This window comes from Pinus tabuliformis, chromosome X, assembly GCF_031772625.1.
Source record: "Pinus tabuliformis cultivar Carrire ecotype Pingquan chromosome X, CPIR1, whole genome shotgun sequence".
Taxonomy (NCBI): Eukaryota; Viridiplantae; Streptophyta; class Pinopsida; order Pinales; family Pinaceae; genus Pinus; species Pinus tabuliformis.
This window is the reverse complement of record NC_142308.1, coordinates 1,408,004,971-1,408,027,918: the sequence shown is the minus strand read 5'-3', so window position 1 is coordinate 1,408,027,918 and position 22,948 is coordinate 1,408,004,971. Positions and strand designations below refer to the sequence as shown.

At 38.0% G+C, this 22,948-nt stretch overlaps 1 pseudogene; it reads left to right on the top strand.

The window, feature by feature from the left end:
• The first annotated feature begins 134 nt into the window (after window positions 1-134).
• LOC149145296 (anaphase-promoting complex subunit 8 pseudogene) overlaps window positions 135-22,948 on the top strand; it is a 46,960-nt pseudogene continuing 24,146 nt past the window's right edge.

Sequence of the window (22,948 nt, the reverse complement as noted above, 5' to 3'; positions counted from 1 at the left end):
TGGCTCTTTACTGACTGGCCCTGCCTCCTTACCTTCAATATTAAGATGTTCAAAGATAACTAGAGGAGGTTGGACGTTAACTATTTGACCTGATCGTAGATTCATTTCGTATAGTTCTGCAGTGGAGATACTATATGAAGGCAGGTTAAGAACATCAGCTTGATGAGCTCCCTTATTGTTGGGGTTAGGGTTAGGCTACATTGGGAGCTGAGGACAGGCAGGCTAGTTACCACGGGGCACATTGGAGGGTAGTTTAAGTTGTTGCTGGGGCATCTGTTGTGGCATCTGCAGTGGCATTCGCTGAGGAAACTAACCAGGAGCAGATCCTCGCTAGGTTGGAGCCCATGGGGAGCTCGTACTGGCTTGGGGGTTCCACTGCTGCCAAGGTGGGTACTGATATTGCAGCCACATGGGAGGGTAAGGCATGGTCTGAGGATTCATATTACAATTGTTAAAATACTGAGATGGATCCAGGTACATACCTTGATTTCCCATTGGTGGTCGAAGTTGCCATGGCTTCCTAGATGCCATGAGGTACAGCTACTCCGTGTCCTCCCCTGTTCCTTGAAATACTTCTTTCAAGCTTGGTAAGGAAGGGCATGAGCTTGTCACATGATTGAGCTCGCAGATCGCACATTCCTCTATGGAATTCAATGGACACTCCCTCTCCGTATGCTTCTTTCTGCACTTTGGAAAAAACACTGCCATAGTCCTATCAAACTCTAGATATTTTTGTTTTACTTGCAAAGTGTCCATCTGTGCTGACAGGGTACTGAGGATATCTATTCTCAGGTTGTCTAGCAAATTTCTGATTTCTACTTTTGTAACACCCCCGCTAGATCCTTTTACTGAACAGACCCCCTGCTTGTTTCTCACAAGCCCCCTTGAGCACTAAATACATAATTTGCAAATATCTTCGAACTTCTCCTTTGAGATATCTCCCTTTCCCACAATGTTCAATAGCTCCATCGAGTCTTCTCAAAGGGATTGAAGGAGGATAATCTTTAATATTTCCTTATCCAGGTCAGAATGTCCTGACCTCTGTAAGGTGTAGTTGAACCTCTCCACACAATCTTCCAAGCTTTCATCTTCTTTCTGTGCGAACTTGAAGAGTTCCTCCTTAATGTTTCGGGATTTACAGTAATCCTGGTATTTCTCCATGAAAGGCATCTGCATATCTTCCCATGTAGAAATGGATTTTCCTCCAAGGCCCATGAACCATCGCAGAGCCGTCCCTTTTAGAGTGGAAGGGAAAATCTTCAGCCTCTAAGCATCTATTGTATAGTCATAGCCCTGACATACTATATCAAACTCAAATAGAAATGTGTTGGGGTCTTCCGAGATAAGCCCATGGAAGGTTGGCAAAGCTGCCAACGGAATAGGTTTTGTAGGCACACCGGTTCCCAAATCCCCAATAGGGAAATCGATGGTGGAGTTTGTAGGAGCCATGAATTTTTTCCAATAATCACTGGGGATTTCAACAGGCTCTATAGAGGGTGGTTGAGGATTTTTAGCTACTAGAATTCGAGCTACTTTGGTGGCACTTCCCTGATCTCTTGGTGATGTAAATATCTCCTCGTATTTTTCTCCTCTGGCCTGATGGCTTGATCCTTCAACTACAACTCCCTTTCATTTACTAGAACATTCCAATCCTACCGATGCTCTTCTTGCAACTTCATCCTCTGCTAACACCAGCGCAAGATTCTCTGGATCAGGTCCACTACTAGATGCTTCCTCCACGGTCAAAGGAACTTGCTGTGTTGAGTCACCATAGAATGCTGCAGTCGATACTGGCTATTCCACTGATTGTCCTTCTGACTTCACCCTTCTTGCTCCTGGTCTCACAGCTACGCGAGAGGATGCTTCGGGTTCAACCTTTGCTATAATATCTTGTATATACGTTTTTCTTCCCAGATCTAGTCTTCCCCTCCTTGGGGCTCTCCCTTTGCCCCTTTTATTAGGTTCTTTGTTCATACAAAAGTTGGATTGATGGGGGGGTCTTGGTATGAACCTACAATGCTTCAACCCTAGAGTAAGGTGTCGAAAAGACCGTTTTTTCCCCAAGATGAAAAAAATCACAAAAATAAAGGTGGCTATATCCAAAAATCTAGGGTTTCAATCCTAGAGCAAGGCATCAAAGGACTCCTCCCTCCCCAGGGACAAGAACCAAAAACAATAAAAAACCACGGGAAGCCCTAATATTCCCAGATCTGAAACAGGATGTAAGAAAAACTATCCCTCTACAGGGTAAAAGCTAGGGGCTTCCCAGAAAGAAAGCACACACAGGTTAAGAGACAAAGTAATTCTAGCTCAAGGCCTGGAGCAGGGCATCAAAGGACCGCTCCCTCCCCAAGATAAGAGAATGGCCCAAAATAATCAGAAAAATAAAAATGAACAAACAAAAAGAATACCTACGCTCAGGACGTGAAGCAGAGTGAGAAAACTCGTTCTCTCCCGAGGATGAGAGATTGACCCTCTAGTCGGTTTGGATCATTGTTTGCACCTTGTTAGCCTCCCCGGCAACGGCGTCAAAATGTTGGTGTCCAAGTAGGGTTGATTTATCCACCTTGTTCTGACATTGATTTTTATCAATTCGGGTGCGTATCCTTTCAAGGCAATGCGCAAGGTATATGCAAGGGCAAACGCATAATCATTTCCAACCAACGGTTCATGGTTTAAGATTCGAAACATGACTGCAAGATTAAAAATTACAGAACTGTAGAAATAATCATAAACAACAAAGAATTGTGACAACAAACATAAACTGATAAATCACACACACATAAAGATAGAGCACCTAATCAGAAGAGTGGACCCAGCTCTCTAATTAGGGCTGCGTTAGCCACGAAAAGAACTAGAACAACAAAATGGATGATCTTTTTTTACTTGGTAATAGATGTTTACAATACTAATGGGTGAACCCCCATTCACAAGATCAACCTGCAATTTATACACAGCGAGGGAGATTAACAGATCTCCCGGAAACATAGTAACCGCTGATACAAAGATATACATCAGCTGGAATAGTATCAGCATCAAGTGTCTAAGATAGCAAGAAGGCCTAAGAATAGTTCAGGGAGACTATTCTCGGAGCTGCGCGACCTCCTTCTGGCCAGTCATTGCCAGATCTATTGCAATACGCTGAAGTGAGGTTTCCTATTCTCATGCTACGGTCAAACACACAGTTTAGTACTGCAAATACATAGACTCCATGCATTTTACTTCATTAATTAAAATATACCAATTGGAAAAGTAAGGGGGGAATTTACCTTGTAATTTTATCATAATAGCATAGGTAAATGAGTGCAAAAAGGTCAAAAAGGGTAGTGGAAATGGACAGAAAGATGGCCCGATTTGGTACCCAACAATAATGAAGAAGAGGAAAAAGATGATGACAGCAGTGGTTTTCTCCCACATTGGGTTTCCACCTAAAATCATAGTGTTCATGTGTATTGATATATTTTTTGTGTTTTGACGATATAACTACTTCTTACTGCTAATGGTTATTTTTTAATGATTGAATAATGAAGTAATTTTGCATTAGTTAAAGATGAATAGCTAATGAAATAAATGGAAAATTAGTTATCTCGATATATGTGGTTTTCTTTGCTCATAGTCGTGTACATACACTGGTTTCCTGAGTGACAGTATCATACATAATTTAGAATAAGAAATTGAAAAGTTGAAGTGTGTTTAAAATAATGATTCACCACCCCCCCATCTATTTTCCCCAACTAGAAACATTTCCATGTGCAAACATGTATAGAAGCTATATTTCATATATATGAAAGCCCACATTAAAAAATGAAGATTTACAGAAGGATACTTCTTTAAATTAAATTTATGGAAAAACTTTCATAAATGTGTATATGAAAGTGAGCTTCCATATAGGTGCATATACAAAAGCATGCTTTTTTTATAGGTGTATATAAACAAGATGTCTTATATGGAACTAGGCCTCCATATATGCACGTATAAGGAAGCTTTTTCATATTTGTGAATATGTGGATGTGAATTCAGTAATACACATATATAGAGTTGGATTCCATATATGTTCATAAATGTAAGACAACTTAAGTAAATTATTTTGTAAATACACATATATGGAAGTACACTTTTGTAAATGCATATATATGGAATTTGTCTTCCATATATGAACATGCATGGAAGTTCTTCCACACAAGGACAAATAGGGAGGCCACATTCTATAAGTCCACATATACAAAGGTTTCTCCATATGCAAATATGAAAACGATGGCTTCCATATATGCACATATACTAAAGCTAGTTTTGTAAATGCTTCTTATAATTGACAATTATAGAATCCTTCTTTCATACTTGGGCTTCCAAAAGTCATCGTTTGTATATGAATATATTTGGAAGTTCATTTTCATGTGTCCACCACCATATGTAAGCAAACTTTCATAAATACACAATTACCTAAGCGCTTCTATAAATGTGTATTTCTGATGTGAAAGCAAGTTCTCATATAGACGCATATCAACAAGAATAATTTTGTATATGCACATATGAAAAAGTGCGTATAAGACAAACCCCACTTCCATATATGTACATTTAGAAAAACCCTTCTATAAATGGGCATTTCCAGAAGAAAGGTTCTCTATGTGCATATAAATGGAAGTTGGATTTTGTAAGTGCACATATATTGAAGCACTTATGAAAATGTGAATATAAAAAGGTTCTATATATGCACACATATGGAAGTTCTTCCATATATGTACAATTTCCATATATTCACATATATAGAATCCTAATATTGTGGATGTGTGTTTATAGAATCCCTGCTATAAATGCACATTTATCAAAGTGCTTCCATAAATATATATTTACGAAAGTGGGTTTCTAAATAGGAGCATATACGGAAGTAAAATTCCATATAGGTGCATATAAGGAACTCATTTCCTATAGCAGTAGGCTTCCATTTATGTATATATATATATATATATATATATATATATATATATATATATATATATATAATAACTTCTATATTTTTCCATATACATATTCCCCTGCAATATATACACATATACAAAAAATTGGGTTTTGTATATATTTAGAAATGTAAGCTAAGTTCAATAAATTAATCTATAAATATGTATAGGTGGAAGTCAATTTCCATAAATGTGCATATACAAAAGCCATCTTCCATAAATGAACATATATGGAATTTTACTTCCATATATGCGCATATACAAAATCACCTCCACATATTCACAAATAGGGGGGGAACTTTTGTAAATTTTTGAATGTACACAATGATTTACACATATGCACATATATAGAAGCTTGTTGGCATATATGCACATGTATAAAATATATTTACATAAATGATTTTGTAAATGTACATATAAAGAAGTGGGATTCTATATATGAGGACAAATTGAAGTGTACTTCCATATATGCATCTAAACTAAAGCTTCATTTTACAAATGCACATTTACAAAACAACTTCTATATATATGCCGTGTATGAAAGAATAATTTTTTATATGTGCACATATGGAAATCATATTCCATACATGCACATATATAGTAATGCTTCCATAAATGAACACATCATAAGTGATTCCATATATTTTCACTTAAGGAAGATAACTTACATTTATCCACATATATAGAAGCATGCTTCCATAGATCTGCATTTACATATGCATTTCTGTAAATTCCCATTTAGCTTCCACATGTAGGTAGCTAACATAAGTATTTAGAATAAGAATGAAAATGATATCAAAATATTTTTCCAACCATAGAAAAGAATAATGATTACAATGTTAATAAGATGATACTTTTATTACTACTGCATAATGTTCACTAAACTCTTTGAGGGGGAAACCTCTAATCAAGCAATTTTTACTTAAAATAATTCTCCAAACATCATTTATAATGGTCTTGACATTATGATACAGGTGTTTTCCTTGATAGAAACTCACTCACAAGTCAATTCAAATTTGATAAAAGGTAATTCACAGTGTAACAGGTCAATTCAAAGGTAACAAGGCAGTGGTAAAGAAGAACAGGAAGTTGGAACAAATGTCTACTGATCAAAATCAAGAAGTTGAAGGAAAAGGATAGTTGCAGATATTTTAAGTTTTATACACAGGTTCACCTTCTCAAAGCAGTGTATACATGTAGGTTCAAAGAACAAAAAGAGCCTATACATATGCACACACTTTTACAAGAGGAATAACATGTATGGGTTGGAAAATCAAGGAAATTCAAGAGTAAAGAATACCAAGGGTCAATACCATGGTATTAGCCCACAATATTAAGTGGAGTAACGACTATTTGATCCCGTCCAAGAATACCATAGGTCCTAAGTGTGGCTTTCGTCCGAGGTATTAAGGAAGGAAAAAACTATATAAGGAGGAGAAGATCAAAGGGCCAGGTGTGAAAGTGAAAGGGTTTCTAAGGAATACTTCAATCTGAAGTATATTTGATATTGTAGGGGCTATGATTATGATATAATTTGAAATATTTTGTGAACCTTGAATTCAATGTTGGATCAAGATCATGAGGCTTGAAATTACTTATCATTGAATGATCTGATATTGGTTGGGCTAGATTTGATTGCTTACACATGTTTTATTCTTCAAATGTCATGATTTGGGTATGTCTAATGTCTGGAATAGCAGCGAAGTTGTGAGTTAATATTTGCAGATCTATATGTTGGTTCACCTTGGTAAAGGCACGTGTACACACTGGCTCGACTCTTCCAAGTAGCGTATGAAAAAGAAAACCCTATTGTTTAGAGATGATTGATATATCTGATCACTGTTGTTGTTCTATTGTTGTCTGTCAATGAAGTCTTCTTAGATCTAAATGAAAAACTGAATGCATAAGGAGTTTGTGTCTAATTGATTGATTGATTAAGTGAGAATGGTTATCTTTGATGCTAACTGTGTAGATCTCTGCAAATTGACAGTAGATGTTCAGAATATTATTGGTTGGTACAGATCTGATTTAGAATTTGTTATGATTCAGTAGTTCTGAAGGTATATGCAGGTTTTGTTAAAGGAGGTAGCATATACATGTAGGTTGGGTTCAGTAAAGTGGTGTATGCATTCTGATGTATGATTTTTGAGGTTGCAGCTGGTTGTGAATGATTATGCTAGTTTCTGGATTCAACACAGTGTTCTGGTGACAATGATCTGATTGTTCAAATTAACTGATTGTAGGTTGATGCAATTTGAGTTTCAAAGTTTCTTATGGGCCCAATAAGAAAATTTGATGAAACGAGGCCTTCATATTGTATTGTTGTGTACCAGGAGAATCCAGTCTAAAAATTAATGAAACATGGTCCCTAGAGGAAGAGATAATGTTGTAGCGTTCTGTAGGTTGGCGCTTACGTACTAGTAAACACATCAACTAGTGCAAGAGCTAGGGGTTGTAGCTCCCTTCTAGTAGAATCTAGAAAATGATAGAAGGTTATAGCCTTTTGAAGGTGGTTTCTTGCATACTGGTATGAGTCTGCACTAGTACAAGATTGTAAGCAAAATTTCATTGTATTAAAAGAAGACAAAGATAACAACAGCAGGTGGTTTTACTCCTGCATTAGGTTTCCACCTTAAATCTTGGTTTTTATTTGTGTTGTTTATGTGTGATGGTTTATTATGTTATTACTACACATAGTTATTGTATAACAAGATACTGATACACTGATTAAAGATAAACACATGATAAATTGACTAAATCATCAGTTCTCTGGGTATACGTTGGTTTTCTTAATCACAGTTATATACACATGCAAGTTCACTTCACTGAAGTAGCGTATATAAATCTATTTGGGAATTGAAAAGTTATTGAATTAGAGATACCGATTCACCCCCCCTCTCAGTATTATTTCCAACATTTGGTATTAGAGAAGGTCCCTTAGAAGATGTTTGATTGCTTTAAGGGAGATATTTCAAGATGAATAATCACAAAGGTATGGGATCTATTAGACCACCAATATTCAATGGGAACAACTTGGTGTATTGGAAAATAGGAACCATAGCTTATCTTCAATCGCTTAGAGCTGATGTTTGGGAAATTGTGGAAGGAGGATATCAATTACCAGGAGAAATACCAATAGATACAAGAGGTAAGAAGTTATATGAAATCAATGCCGAAGCAGTCAATACTTTATTGGGAAGTCTCTCATAATTATAATTCGTCAAATTCATGCATTTCAAGACAGCCAAAGAGATATGGGAAAAAATCATTCATAGCTACGAAGGAGACTCCCAGGTAAAACGTGTTAAGCTTCAAACTCTTAGAATTCAGTATGAAACTCTTAAGATGCATAGTGATGAAAATATTGCTAGTTACTTTTTACATGTAGATGAGATTGTTAATTGTATGAATAATTTGGGTGACGAGATAAAGGAGGCTACTTTAGTAGAGAAAATTTTAAGATATTTGTCTTCTAAATTTGAGGAAAAAGTATCTTCCATAGAAGAAAAGTGGGATCTTTAATATATTACTATGATTCAACTTCATGGAATTCTAACTACCTTTGAAATGAGGAAAGGAGGTCCATCAGATATGAGAAAAGTTTCTTTCAAAGCTTCAACAAAGGAAAAAGAAAAGGAAGGGCACAATGAATCAGGATAAATTTCAGAAGAAGAAGACTTTAACAGGGTTCCGGAAGATTCAGAGGTAACCTACCATTCAAATTCTTTGCTTGTGGTAGAGTCCTCCATTATGCTACCAAATGTCCTCATAAAGATAAATATGAAAAGGGAAAGGAATATGAAAAAGGCAATAGAAAATAGGTTGTTAATAGAAGAAGTTATTATACCCATGAAGATAGTGATGGTTTATCTAATAATGATGAAGATGAAACTGAACAAGATTATAAACTAGTCATGGCTTATGACAATGATGATTGTTTGGATGCCTTAGAAGAGGAAGACATTCTTGAAGAAATCACAAAACTCAAAATTTGTTTAGAAGAAAATAATATGATCATAGACACATTGACACATCAACTCATTGAAAGAGAAAAGCACAATGAAAAACTAGAATGTGAAGTTGTGGGTCTAAGAAAAGAACTTTAGAAAAAAAAATCTCTTAATCTTAGATTTGCTAGAGGGTCAGAAACATTAAATGGAATCATCAAAGTTCAGCATTCTCCTCTTATAAAGACAGGCCTTCGATATACTGAAGAATCATCCCAGTCACAAAAGCCATCAGCCTCCACCAGAAGCTATCTTGATGCAACAAATAGAAGTGAACAGTATGTCAATTATCTGGAAAAGCCTAAAAATACTCATCAGGTAAATCATGCTCAATTTATTGCAAGGATAAACATCAATAGAAGCATCAACCAATTGGTAAACAATGCCAAAATATTCTATGATCACAGAAACTTCTTTAATGGGCAATGTTTTTTATGCCATAACTTTGGGTATAAGGCTACTCAATGTTTTGCTTACAAAACCATCATGACTAGAGAAGCACGAAATAAAAGGAGCGTAATAGGAATCAAGAGAAGTCCCTATAATAACTTTTCTCCTCTTGAAGATGAAATTGAATTTTTGTTTTGTAATAACTTTGGTCATGAAGAATCTGAATATGGGGGAAAATTTCAACTAACACTTCAAAAGGAGCAAATATCATCAAATTCCAAGATATGGAGAAAGAAGGAATTTCAATCAAAAATATATGGCATAGCTCTATTTGTAGAAGGACAAAAGAATCAATGGTACATCGACAACAGATGCTTAAAACACATGACAAGTGATAAAGAGAAACCTCATTCATATAATTCTTTAGAAAAGGAAAAGAATGTCTCCTGTGGAAATGACACACCAGCTGTCATTAAAGGTAAAGGTTTTGTTCATTTGAAAGAAAAGGTTAAATCTGGAAATGTTATGAATAAAATTAAAATAAATGAACTTGTGTTTTGATCAAATGTGTGATCAAGGAAGTGAAGTTTTGTTTCAATCAAATAGATGTGTGGTTCATGAGATTGATACAAGAAATACAGTTATCAAAGGTACAAGAACTCCAAACAATTTATACATACTCAAAGGAGGACAAAAACAATGATATCTAAGAAAAACATATGAAAATTGGTTATGGAACAGAATATTGGGGCATTTATGATTTTCTCAAATAAGAAAAGCATGCAGGCTCAAGGCCGTCTGTGATCTTCCATATATCAGCATTCCAGAAAATACCATATGCAAACCTTTTCAAGTCAAAAAGAAAACCAGATTTCATTTCATTGAAAAAGAAGGACCAACAAGTAAGCCTCTTCAACTCATCCATCTAATTTATGTCGACCAACAAGGAAAAAGTCACCTCATGGAGAAGAATACTTTATTTTATTCATTGATGATTTTTCTAGAATGTGTTGGATAGGTCTACTAAAGAATAAAGATGAAGAATTTGAAAAGTTTAAACCCTTTAAAGCTTTAGTTGAAAATGAATCAGATCGAAAAATCAAATTTCTTGGATATGATTGAGGGGGAGAATTCATATCAGATGAATTCTTTGATTTTTGTGAACAATATGGAAGAAAAAGGTAGTTCTCAGTAGACAGAACTCCTCAACAAAATGGCATAGTGGAAAGAATGAACAGAACAATTGAACAAATGTCTTGATCTATGCTTGATGAATCTAGAACTCATGCAACCTTATGGGGTGAAGCTGCATTTGTTGTCGTGACTATTCTCAACAAAGCTAATGTTCAGGTAAATAGTGATCATACTTCATATGAACTCTGGTATGGTAAGACTCCTACTTTAAAACACTTTAGAGTTTTTGGAAATAAATGTTTCATCAAAAGGATTGATGAAAAACTTGGTAATTTTGAACCCAGAGAAGATGAAGGAATTCTTCTTGGTTATTCATAAAGAAGTAAAGGATATAAATGTTATAATAAAATACTTCAAAAAAATTTGAATGCATTGATGTAGTAATTGATGAAGCACGTAGAAATCCGAAACAAATGAAATCAACAGATGAATATGACAATGAGGAAGATGGTGAATGCTTTCCTGTATCAAATCAAAATGATATAGAGGAATAATCCAATGAAGAACCAAAAGAAGATACAATAGATAGGGAAAAGACTCCATCCAGGTATGTTCAAAAGAATCATCCAGAATCTAAAATTCTAGGAGAAAAATGGCCTGGAGTACAAACAAGAAGAACTCTTACAGGTACCTCCAGTTATCTAGCATTACTATCCTCCATAGAACCACAGAATGTAAATGAAGCTAGTAAATATGAATGTTGGGTTAAGTGCATGGATGAAGAACTTGACCAAATTGAAAATAATGATACTTGGGAATTAGTTCCTAGACCTCATGATAAAAATATTATAGGAACAAAATAGATTTTTAAGAATAAGTTGAACGAAAATGGAGATGTTATTAGAAACAAAGAAAGACTTGTTTGTAAAGGGTATGCTCAACAAGAAGGTATAGACTTTGAAGTAACTTTTGCACCTGTTGCTAGACTTTAATCCATAAGAATGCTTCTTTCTCTTTCTAGTTTTCGAAAATTCAAACTATATCAAATGGATGTAAAATCAGCTTTTCTTAATGGAGATTTAAAAGAAGAAGTTTATATTGAGCAACCATAAGGATTCATGCTAGGAAATGATGCAAAATTTCTATGCAAGCTCAAAAAGGCTCTTTATGAATTGAAACAAGGTCCAAGGGCTTGGTATTATTGCATTAACAAATATCTACAACAACAAGGGTTCACAAAAGGTTCTGCAGACAACAACTTATATACAAAGATTGAAAACGATAAACTACTTTATTGTTGTTTATGTAGATGATATCATCTTTGGTAGAAATGAAGAATCTATGAGTTAGAACATTGCCTCGATTGTGCAGCAAGAATTTGAAATGTTTTTACTTCCTGAATTTACTTATTTTATTGGTCTACAAGTACAGTAAAGAAAAGATGGTATTTTCCTTTCACAAACTAAATATCTCAAGCAGATTCTAAAGAAGTATATAATGGAAGATTCTAAACCAGTATGTACTCAAATGGTAACACGATGTAGTCTCAGTTCTAACAATGAATCACCTACAATTAACCAACCAGCATACATATCTATGATTGGAAGTATGCTTTATCTAAGAGGTACCAAACTTGATATCATGCATGCAGCAAGAATCTTTGGAAGGTTCCAAGAACATCCAAAGGAATCACATCTTTAGGCAGTAGAAAAAATATTCAAATATCTTCAAGGAACTCAAGACTTTGGTCTATGGTATCCTAAAGATATAGATCTTACTGTTCATGCATATACAGATGAAGATTGGGCAGGAAATGTTGATGATCGAAAAAGCACTAGTGGAGGTGCACTCTATATGGGATCATGGTTAGTGTCTTGGTTCAGTGAGAAACAAAGTTCGATTGCCTTATCTATAGTGGAAGCAAAATATATGGTTGTTTCATCTTGCTGCACACAACTACTTTGGATGATGAAAAAATTGCAAGACATTCAAATCATATGTACTCCACCCATATCCATTCTATGTGATAATACAAGTGCCATCAGTATTTCGAAAAATCGAGTCATGCACTCCAAGACCAAGCACATACACATTAAGTACCATTTGCTATGAGAACAACTGCTTGAACAAAAGGTTAAATTCAATTATGTTCCCTCCAAAGGATAGGTTGCTGATATATTCACCAAAATGCTTCCCAGAGAAACATTTGAATATCTCAGACAAAAGTCAAGAGTAGTTTCTACATCATCTTGCTGTTAAATCCATATTTTAAGAGGAAGGTTCATATACGTAGTTTTCATGAAATCTAGTCACGTATATAAGAATTTTTATGTGGCTACAGGAGTGTATATGTTTTTTTGATAGAAAAACAGTGGGTCAGACTCTGATATGGGTGCTCAGTCTGATATTGATGACTACAGTCTGTTGATATTCTTTGTTCATTGTTTTTTATCTAACTGATGAAGATGCCTTGATGAATAATTTGTTTACAATGCACAGGTAGCACAGGTTCAGGGGGACCATTAGCCTTCACAAACATTCTGCATTGTTGGCATTATGGTTGCTAACTTCTACTATGGTTCAAATATTTATATCAATTGTTGCATAAGTCATGTATAGATCTATGATGTTATATGTCTCCTTCTGTCATAGTCTATTTTTTGAGTCCTATTGGAAATATGATATAATTTGTATCCCCACTATGCATGGGATGGATGATGTAATAATTGTTGTATTTCAGTCATGTATAAACAATTGGTATATTCCCACTAGGTTGGGTGGATGAGTCAAATTTTGTGTATCCCCACTTGGTTGGGTGATTGATGTACATTGAGTTATTGGTCTTAGGGAGGTCATAGTCACTTAGTTGAGTTATAGAGTCATGTTATTCTTTTGAAATGTATTTCTGCAGACTCTACATGTACTCAACGGTGACATGAACATCATAGTGTATCTCAAAGGGGGAGAGTATTTTGATGTTGTTTGATATATCTAACAGTTTCTACATCTTCAGTAATCAACACCAATATGGTTGTCATCAAGTCCAAAGGGGGAGATTGTTGGCATTATGATACAGGTGTTGTCCTTCATGGAAACTCACTCACACGTCAGTTTAGATTTTATAAAAGGAAACTCGCAGTGTAGCAGGTCAATTCAGAGGTAACAGGGTAGTGGTACAAAAGAATAGGAAGTTGGAACAAAGGTCTACTTATCAGAATCAAGAAGTTGAAGGAAAGGGATGTTTTCAGATATTTTAAGCTGTATACGCAGGTTCACCTTGTCAAAGCAGCATATACATGTAGGTTCACAGAAGAAAAAGTGTGTATACGTATACATGCACGTTCACAAGAGGAAAAATGTGTATGGGTTGGAAAATCAAGGAAATTCAAGAGTAAAGAATACCAAGGTATTAGCCCACAATATTGACCGTGGTAATGACTATTTTAGCCCATCCAAGAATACCATAGGTCCTAAGTGTGGTTTTTGTCTAAGGTATTGAGGGAGGCCAAAACTATATAAGGAGGAGAAGATCAAAGGTCTAGGTGTGCAAATGAAAAGGTTTTCTCAGGAATACTTCTATCTGAATTATATTTGATGTTGCAGGGGTTATGATTATGATATAATCTAAAATATTTTGTGCACCTTGAATTCAATGTTGGATCAGGATCATGAGACCTGAAACGACTTATCATTGAATTATCTGATATTGGTTGGGCTAGATCTGATTGCTTAGACATGTTTTATTCTTTAAATGTCATGATCAGGGTATGTCTAAAGTCTAGAATAGCAATGAAGTTGTGAGTTAATATGTATAGATCTATATGTTGGTTTGCCTTGGTAAAGGCGTGTGTACATGCAGGTTCATCTCTTCCAAGTAGCATATGTAAAGGAAAATCCTATTATTTAGAAATGATTGATCTATCTGATCACTCCTATTGTTTTATTGTTGTCAGTGAATGATGTATTCTTAGATTTGAATGTAAAAATGAATGCATAAGGAGTTTGTGTCTAATTGATTGATTAATTAAGTAAGAAGGGTTATCTTTGATGTTGACTGTCTAGATTTTTGCAAATTGATAGTAGATGTTCAGAATATTATTGGTTGGTACATATTTGATTCAAAAGTTGTTATGTTTCAATAGTTCTGAAGGTATACAAAGGTTTTGCTAAAGGAAGTAGGTAGACATGCAGGTTGGGTTCAGTAAAGTGCCGTATGCATTCTAATGCATGATTTTGAGGTTGCAGCTGGTTCTAAATGATGATGGTGGTTTTTGGGTTGAGCACAGTGTTCTGGTGACAGTGATCTGATTGTTTAGATTAACTGATTGTAGGTTGATGTAGTTTGAGTTTCAAAGTTTCTGATGGGCTTAGTATGAAAATTTGATGAAACGAGGCCTTTATATTGTATTGATGTGTACCAAGAGCATCCAGTCTGAAAATTAATGAAACGTGGTCCCTGAAGGAAAAGAGAAGGTCATAGCCTTCTGTAGGCCGGAGCCTACATAGTAGTAAACACATCGGCTAGTGCAAGAGCTAGGGGGTTGTAGCTCCCTTCCAGTAGAAGCTAGAAAATGAGAGAAGGTTGTATCCTTCTGTAGGTGGGTGCTTGCATACTAGTATGAGTCTGCACTAGTACAAGATTGTAAACAAATTTTATTTATATTAAAAGAAGACAGAGACGACTGCAGCAGGTGGTTTTTCTCCCACATTAGGTTTCCACCTTAAATCTTGGTGTTCATGTGTGATGTTTGTTGTGGGGAAAAATGCCTATGCAGGACGATCCTATCCACCTAAGGTGTGACAGTGCCTTAGCAACAAACGAGTACAGCTATATTGGTTTCTTCCTTTATGAAATGTGAAAGAAGAGAGATCAATAGACTTACCGGTGTCTTCCGTTTGTCCCTCGATCCAATCTCCCTTCTCTTTGGGTGTTCACAGCTACTTGCCTTCTTGCTTATCCAGCTTCAACGGGTTCCTGCAAGATCACAAGAGAACAGCTACTTGCGACAAGAGAAGAACACTACACAAAGACAGATGTTCACATTCATAACTAGTTTAGGATTAGAAATAAACCAAATACACTAATACATTCATACATCAAAATACATCAGCATATAGGAGAAAACCAAGATAGCTTTATTGATGAATAACAAGGTTCAGGAAGAGATACAACCCAGAGGGCTCCAATCCAGCATCTCCTTCCCAGCGAATGGAATTTCTATCTTCAGCCCCTTGAAAGCATTAAGCACCCAATGATTCCAGTCTCAAACCAACAACAATTCTTTGCAATAACAAAATTCCAGCCTCCAGATCTCATGGAGGAGAGATCCATATATAGATGTTTGGAGAGAGGATGAGTCAGCTTGAGATCTGACTAGTGTCCTCTCCCTCTGTCTGTTCTTGAGTCCACTTGGAGGTTCTTGCTTCCACTTGGAGATTTGGAACCTCTTACTCATCACCAGTCGAATTCCCTGAGGCAAGTGTCATTTTGGAAGCTTCCTGGGTCTTGACACCTTGAGAAATGAGCCTGCCACTTGTCCACTCTCGTTCAGCGCAGGTAGCCTTTGGTCCAGTTGACATTCAACGCAGGTAGCCAGTGTTGGCTTTGACATTCAGCGCAGACAGCTAGTGTAGCCACTGAAATGATCCTGAATTGACTTGTTTCTGAGCAGTTTCAGGTGGAGAACTTTTGTGAATTGCTGTGGTTTGTTAGCCTTGTTCCTCTAGGGGTAGGAACATGTTTAGGGACTTTGGATCCCTTAGATTATGGACATTTCATGCTCAATGCTGTAAGGCACAAAAATGTCTATAACAGTTGCCCCCTAAAGTATGAGGCTGTTCATCGGGCGAAATGCTTTATCAGGGGGATCCGAAGTTCATCCAATGCTGGGAGGAGACCTGTAATACAATACAATACAATATATTATTTTCCATACTGCTTTCATGATCTAGCTGAGGCGGGCATTCCCATGCTCAGCTTTATAAATTCATTTTTCTGTACATAGAACAGACAATCGTCTGATGATAGACTGATAATTTTGATGAAATTATCATCCTTTGAGTAGGATGATTATCTGCTGCAATGATGTACATGTCAATGTCTTTATCTTTCCTGAATATATATCGCAGCCTGGATGGATGAAACTAGATCCGGGTCTTCAAACTCGTTCGATCTTCACTCTAAGTACAAGTCGATCCATGTGAGAATTGTTCTGAAGTCGAACATGGAAAGACATCGCTTGATTACCGGTCAATGATGTAAACCGTTAACAAGCGCGAGAGGAATCACCGATAATGATAATGACCCTCAAGGTACTGCAGTACAATTCACGTGGTGTGAATAAAGGACTTGGCGTCGAACACCACGCAAAATCTTTCGGTCGAAGGCCATTGATGTATACCTGTCGCCGGAAGTGAGAAACTTGCCATTGTGGCATGCAAGCTTCAAAGTACTGAAGGGGTTATTCCTAGATCAACTTCTTGGATAATGAGCTGATGTCGACAAGAAGCGATCCGTCAAAGGAGGGCCATAATGAATCCCACATCAGTGACACGGAACGGAGCTAATGACTTTAGTGGAGGTGAAAACGATCTGTGACATATGATTCAGGGTGGCGGTCATGAAAGGATGAAGGATAATGTATGGCAGTGGATGGGACACGGTTGACTCTTTCTGAACGACTTCTCTTGAACATATGGCGACACTGATGCGATGGATCGGTAGCATTACCCCAAATATGGATGGTATGGCGAGACCATGGATGTGACCGGTGAATGAAACAACCCAACCCGATTGTGGTACGGAGGAAAAGTGTCATGTTCAAGAGCGACCTGCTACCATCAAAGTTTCCTTTAATTTCTCCCAATTTTTCCCAGTCATTGCTGACCAGTACCTCTTTATTTTTGTCAAGCTTGAGGAGGATAACATATGCTTGTTCTATAACCTGCCCTTCGGGCAAGCCCATCGCTATGTTTTAACGAGCCTAGCGATAGTGAAACTCGTTCTCGTCTAAAGACAAGTTTGTCGCTATTTAATGATTTTAACGAGTCTAACGACAAGGATAACTCGGTCCTTTTCATTTTTAGAGAGTCTGAAAAGGTACATAAAGTTAACTCCAAAAGTCCTTTTTCGTCATCTAATCCCTTAAGTCCAAAAAAGTATAAAACAATACAGAAGGGATGAGTTTTCGATAGTTTTAACGAGCCGAACAAAACAAGCGCTCGATCTTTTTGTGCAATAATCCCTCAGGTCCAAAAAGATTAAAATCTAGAGGAGGGATAGCTCTTCCTGTCGCTTTAACGAGCTGGAAGGCCAAAACTCGGCAACCTTTTCATATTTTACGAGTCAGTTGAAAAGAGCTTAAAGAAGACTCGTCTTTTGAGGAACGAGTGATAAACAGGGATAGCAGCTGATTCCAGGTACAGGTTTGAATTTTCCAATCACGGCAGTGTCACAAGGATGGCTAGGTGAAATCACTCTTCGCAGCTGTTCCTCAAAATGGGTAAACAATCATATGGAGGTGAACGATCGGCCAAATGAAAAGTGGTGGTGATGGTGCAAACACGACCAAGGCTTTAATGGCAGATGATATTACATTCACAGTGGTTATTTACTGGGATAGTTCATTTTTTAACGAGCTTAAACGCGGGTGGAAACATTTGCTCGATCTTATGTTTATTTTTTAATGAGCATGAACTATGCGCTAAAACTGCTCGGATCTTGCGTTTATTTTTTAACGAGCATGAACTTTATGCTAAAACTGCTCGAATATTATATGGTCAAATTTTTTATTTTCACCATGACTAGCTTTGCCCTTTTCAAAGATAGTACTGTATCCTCAATTGCTGCATCAAACTAGTTAGAAATGAATAACATTTGCATGGAAATGAGAATAGAACCCTAATATTTTGCTTTGAACTACGTAAAAAGCAATTAAAAGGTGTTTTTACCTCTCATTTTACCATTTCATTTGAACTTGGTTTGTTGGAGCTTTGGAGGTGCCTCTTCCCCCTTGATTTTCACCAGCTGATTCCGAGAGATTCTGCGGACGATTTTCGGCGCCGTCTGGACCAGGTAGGAGCTAAACTCTAGCTCTTTCTTTTCATGGTTTCCTTTTTCCATTCTATGCCTGTTTTCCTGTTCCCATGAGCCCCTGGGGTTTTGCTAGGGCGCTCTGCCATCAGCGCAGGCAGTCCATTCGAAACTTGCGTTGAATGTCAAGCTGCCTTAAGGCAGTTTGACCTTCAACGCAGGTAGGACACTTGCCCATTGCGTTGATCATAGAAAAGCAATTCTATTGCACAGTTTTTGATGAAATTTTGCCAGTTTCTCATCAAATCCAGGAGCTTACTCTTTCTCTTGTTTGTTTTGCAGGGACTTTTGAGCAAAATGACCCTCACATGGCGAGAACGAGAACATGAAGAGGAGGAAATGATTGCCCTCCACGACCCTGTCACGGTGAACGCGCTGCGGAACTGTGGCATGCTGAAGTTCTTCTGTATCTCTAGTATGAGAGCACAGATCTCTTTACTGCAGTATATGCTTGATGCTTGGGATCCTATTAACCAAGTATTTCAGATCAGGAGAAAATCCATCCCTTTGACCGTGGTAGACATTTACTTCTTGACTGGTTTGTCGAGGCGGGGTGCCCCCATTTCTTTGTCTGGTTCGGCCCGAGGGAATGACTCCGTGAGGGATTATGTCCACCAGTATTGCAGGGAGGGATCCCAGCCGAGCAGAGACGACAAGGTTGTTATCCGTGAGATTACTGACAGGTCTCTCAGGTCCATCTTGTATACTATTGGTAGGATGGCCGGTAGCGCATCTCTTCATGTCGCCAACAAATCTTATGTGCAGCACGCCTTGGAGTGTCTCCAACCGAAAGTATTCAACTGGTGTGATGCAGTACTTCTTCAGATGAAAATTCAGTTGAACAAGGTAAAGGACGGGAAGCTGAAGAACTTTGGATATGGTTCTATTCTGACTGCCTTTGCCTTGGAGAAAATACCACTGATGCAGCCTCAGTATATCGCACTCGACTTGCCTTCTCCTACCGAGCCACGCATGTAGAGATGGGTTGATCACATGTCTAGGCATGCAGGTCAATCTCAGATTTCTTTCACTGATATCTTCTTCAGGTGGTTCGAGCGTCAGGAGATGGTCTATTCCGAGTATCCATATGTTGGTATGGATTTCCGAGGTGATCCGGACTTGGTACTGCCGGACGGCGAACAGTGGGGCGCTATTGGTAAAATCTTCGACCATATTACTGTTTACTGTTCTCATTTATAATGTCCTTGTGCTTTATTCTATCAAGACTTTAGTCAAACTCATGTGTGCATGCAGATGTTGGTCCTGTTCGTCCAGCAGTTCGCCCGAGAGCGCCAGTTGCTGCCCCAGCAGGGGAGACTGCTGGGAGAGTTATTCTCCGCGACCTTGACGTAGCCGAGACCCTTACAGCTGTGCAGGAGTAGGTTGAGAGCCTTACTCTTGGCATTCCCGATGTGAGGATTGATGAGTTACCTTTACAGTTGCAGCGGCATACTACTGGCGTGCCTAGACGATGGACTCGTCTCTTGCGCATGATTGCACAGGCCGTGACGTGCTATCATGAGCATCACTAAGCTAGGGTGCCCCCTAGCATTTTTGAGTTTTTGGGTCATATGACCGATTTTTTCTTGGTTACAGAACATTATGTATGAACGATAAACAACTTATATATATTTTGATTTTCGAGTTTTATTCTGGTTGAGTTATATGATCCATATGTACAATCATTGATGATGTGTCCCTTTTTATAAATGTCGCAAATGTCTATCTAACACATAGTTTGCTAATGAGTCGGTTAATGTGTTTAAGTTTCTGGAAATATGCTGGTATTGAATTGAATCAAATTGTCTTTCCAAAATCTTAACCCTTAGGAACATGCGATAAATAGTTGGATTGCGAACGGAATATATACCATTGAGTTGTAGTATTACGAGCTGTGAGTCTAGCCTGACAATTAGTCGGCGTATACCACGGGTGATGGCATCAGAGAGTAGTTCTATCAACGCGCTATATTCAGCGATGTTATTCGTTGATTGCCCAATACACACACCTCTGAAACTTACTAACTCGCCGCTTGGATCAAAAATGGCCCAGGCTGCGGAGGACAGGTTCCGCGAACTACGACTCGCTCCGTCGGCATATCCAACACATGTCTCCAGAAGGTTTGACATCTGCAATAAATGAAAAAGGGTGGATCACTCGACCAAAACAAACACTTTAGCGAAAACAAAATACAACAAAAGCATACAGGTTACTATTTAAGCATAGTAACGCTTGAGGTACAACCCATTACGGGGTTGCGCCAGTGGAATTCCATCATAATCCATTAACTCGTAGGCTCCTTTTGCTAACACTCGTTTAACAATATAGGGGCCCATCCATAAAGAATTAAATTTACCTGCTCCCAATTTATCGGATTCTTGGTCATAAAGCAAGACCAAGTCACCTTCTGAGAAGACACGGGGTTTGACATTTTTGTCGAACTGCGCCTTGACTCGTTTCTTATGGGCTTCGTTAGCCAAAGCGGCATCACGACGGGTTTCATCCAATTGGATTAATTCCAAGAAACGAGCCTCTTCTTCCGAAGTTCCGAGGAGGAGATCAATTGCGAGTTTAAGCGACGAAATTTCACACTGGATTGGCAAGACTGCTTCCAGGCCATACACCAGTTGGAAAGGTGTGAACCCGGTCGCGTTCTTTACCGATGTTCGGTAAGCCCACAAGGCTGAGTACAGGATTAGGTGCCACCTTCTTTTGTGAACCCTGATCATCCTTTGCAACATACGCTTCAGGACCTTATTGATTGCTTCAACTTGTCCGTTGGCTTGCGGATAATACGGGGTAGAGCTGTCGTGAGATAGCCCTAGCTTGGCAGCTAATTCGACCATCATGTGATTGCGAAAATGAGATCCATGATCTGTAACTATAGCTTGTGGTACGCCGAACCTGGCGACTACATGATTGAAAAAGAAAAGGGCAGCTGTTTCACCAGTGTTATCTAATGTAGGCATCGCCTCGGCCCATTTGGTAAAATAGTCAACAACGACTATAATATACCCATGCCCCCCGGTCGAGGTGGGGTTACATTGCATGAAATCGATGCCCCACTTGGCGAAAGGCCCAACAACAACTATTGGCTGTAAAGGTGCGGGTGGTCTTCTGGTTTTGCTATCGAAAATTTGACAAGCATGGCAACTTCTGACTGCGGTTATGCAATCTTTGAACATGGTTGGCCAGAAGTATCCTGCTCGTAAGATTCTCTGTGCTGTAGCATATCCAGATTGATGCCCCCCACACGCGCCTGAATGACACTCATTCAGGTCTTTTTCGGCCTCTTCATGGGTGAGGCACCTCCTCAGAACTGTATCGATACCACGACGGTAAAGTGCATCACCGACAATCATGTAGTCTTTTGCTTGGTATCGTATACATTTCTGTTCTGAGTGAGAGGTGTCAGGCCTGAATTTTTTGGTTTGGAGATAAATTATTATATCTCCATACCATTCATTGCTTGCATATATCAGAAACAAACTTTCGTCCACGATTGATTCTTCTGATGTTTCATCGTTGGACGACGATGGGAGATCGCACAATAATTCTGCGAAAACTAAAGCTTTCTTTGATTTGGATTTTACAAATTCCAGATCAAACTCTTGAAGGATCGCTATCCATTTTGAATATTTGCCCCCCAGCAACTGTCGCGACAATATATAAGTCATGGGGTTGCAATCTGATAGAATGGTAGTTTTCGAAAGAGGACATAATGTCGAAATCTTTGTATCGCTTGAACAGCAGCGAGTGCTAGCTTTTCAACGTAAGAATATTTGCTTTCTGTATCATTCAAGTTTTTACTTAAATAATATATAGGATGTTCAATTCCATCGACTTCTTGAACTAAAACCATCGCAATGGTCGTATCCGCTGCAGCCAGATACAGGTTAAAATCTCTTTGATAGTCTGGGGCATACATTAATGATGCTTTTACTAGAGAATCTTTCAGAGCATCAAAGGAAGCTTGCGCCACCTGATCCCAGACAAAAGGTACATCCTTTTTCAAAAGACGAGTATAACCTTTAGCAAGTTCTGCGTAATTTGGAATGAACCTCCTCAGAAAGTTTGCTTTCCCTTGGAGTTTCTGAATCTGAAGAAAATTTGAAGGTGGAGGCAAATTAATGATTGCCTGAACCTTGCAAGGGTCGAGCCGAATCCCATCCTTAGAGACTACAAGGCCAAGTAAACGACCAGAACCGACGCAAAACACACATTTGTGCGGATTGAGTCTTATCTTGTAGTGTCGGAAACGTAGAAATATCGCTCTTAAATGCTGTGGATGATCAGTCCGCTTTCGCGAATGAGCCGAAAGGTCGTCGAGATAAGGTTGAACGATGTTCTTGATGTCATGGAAGGCATAA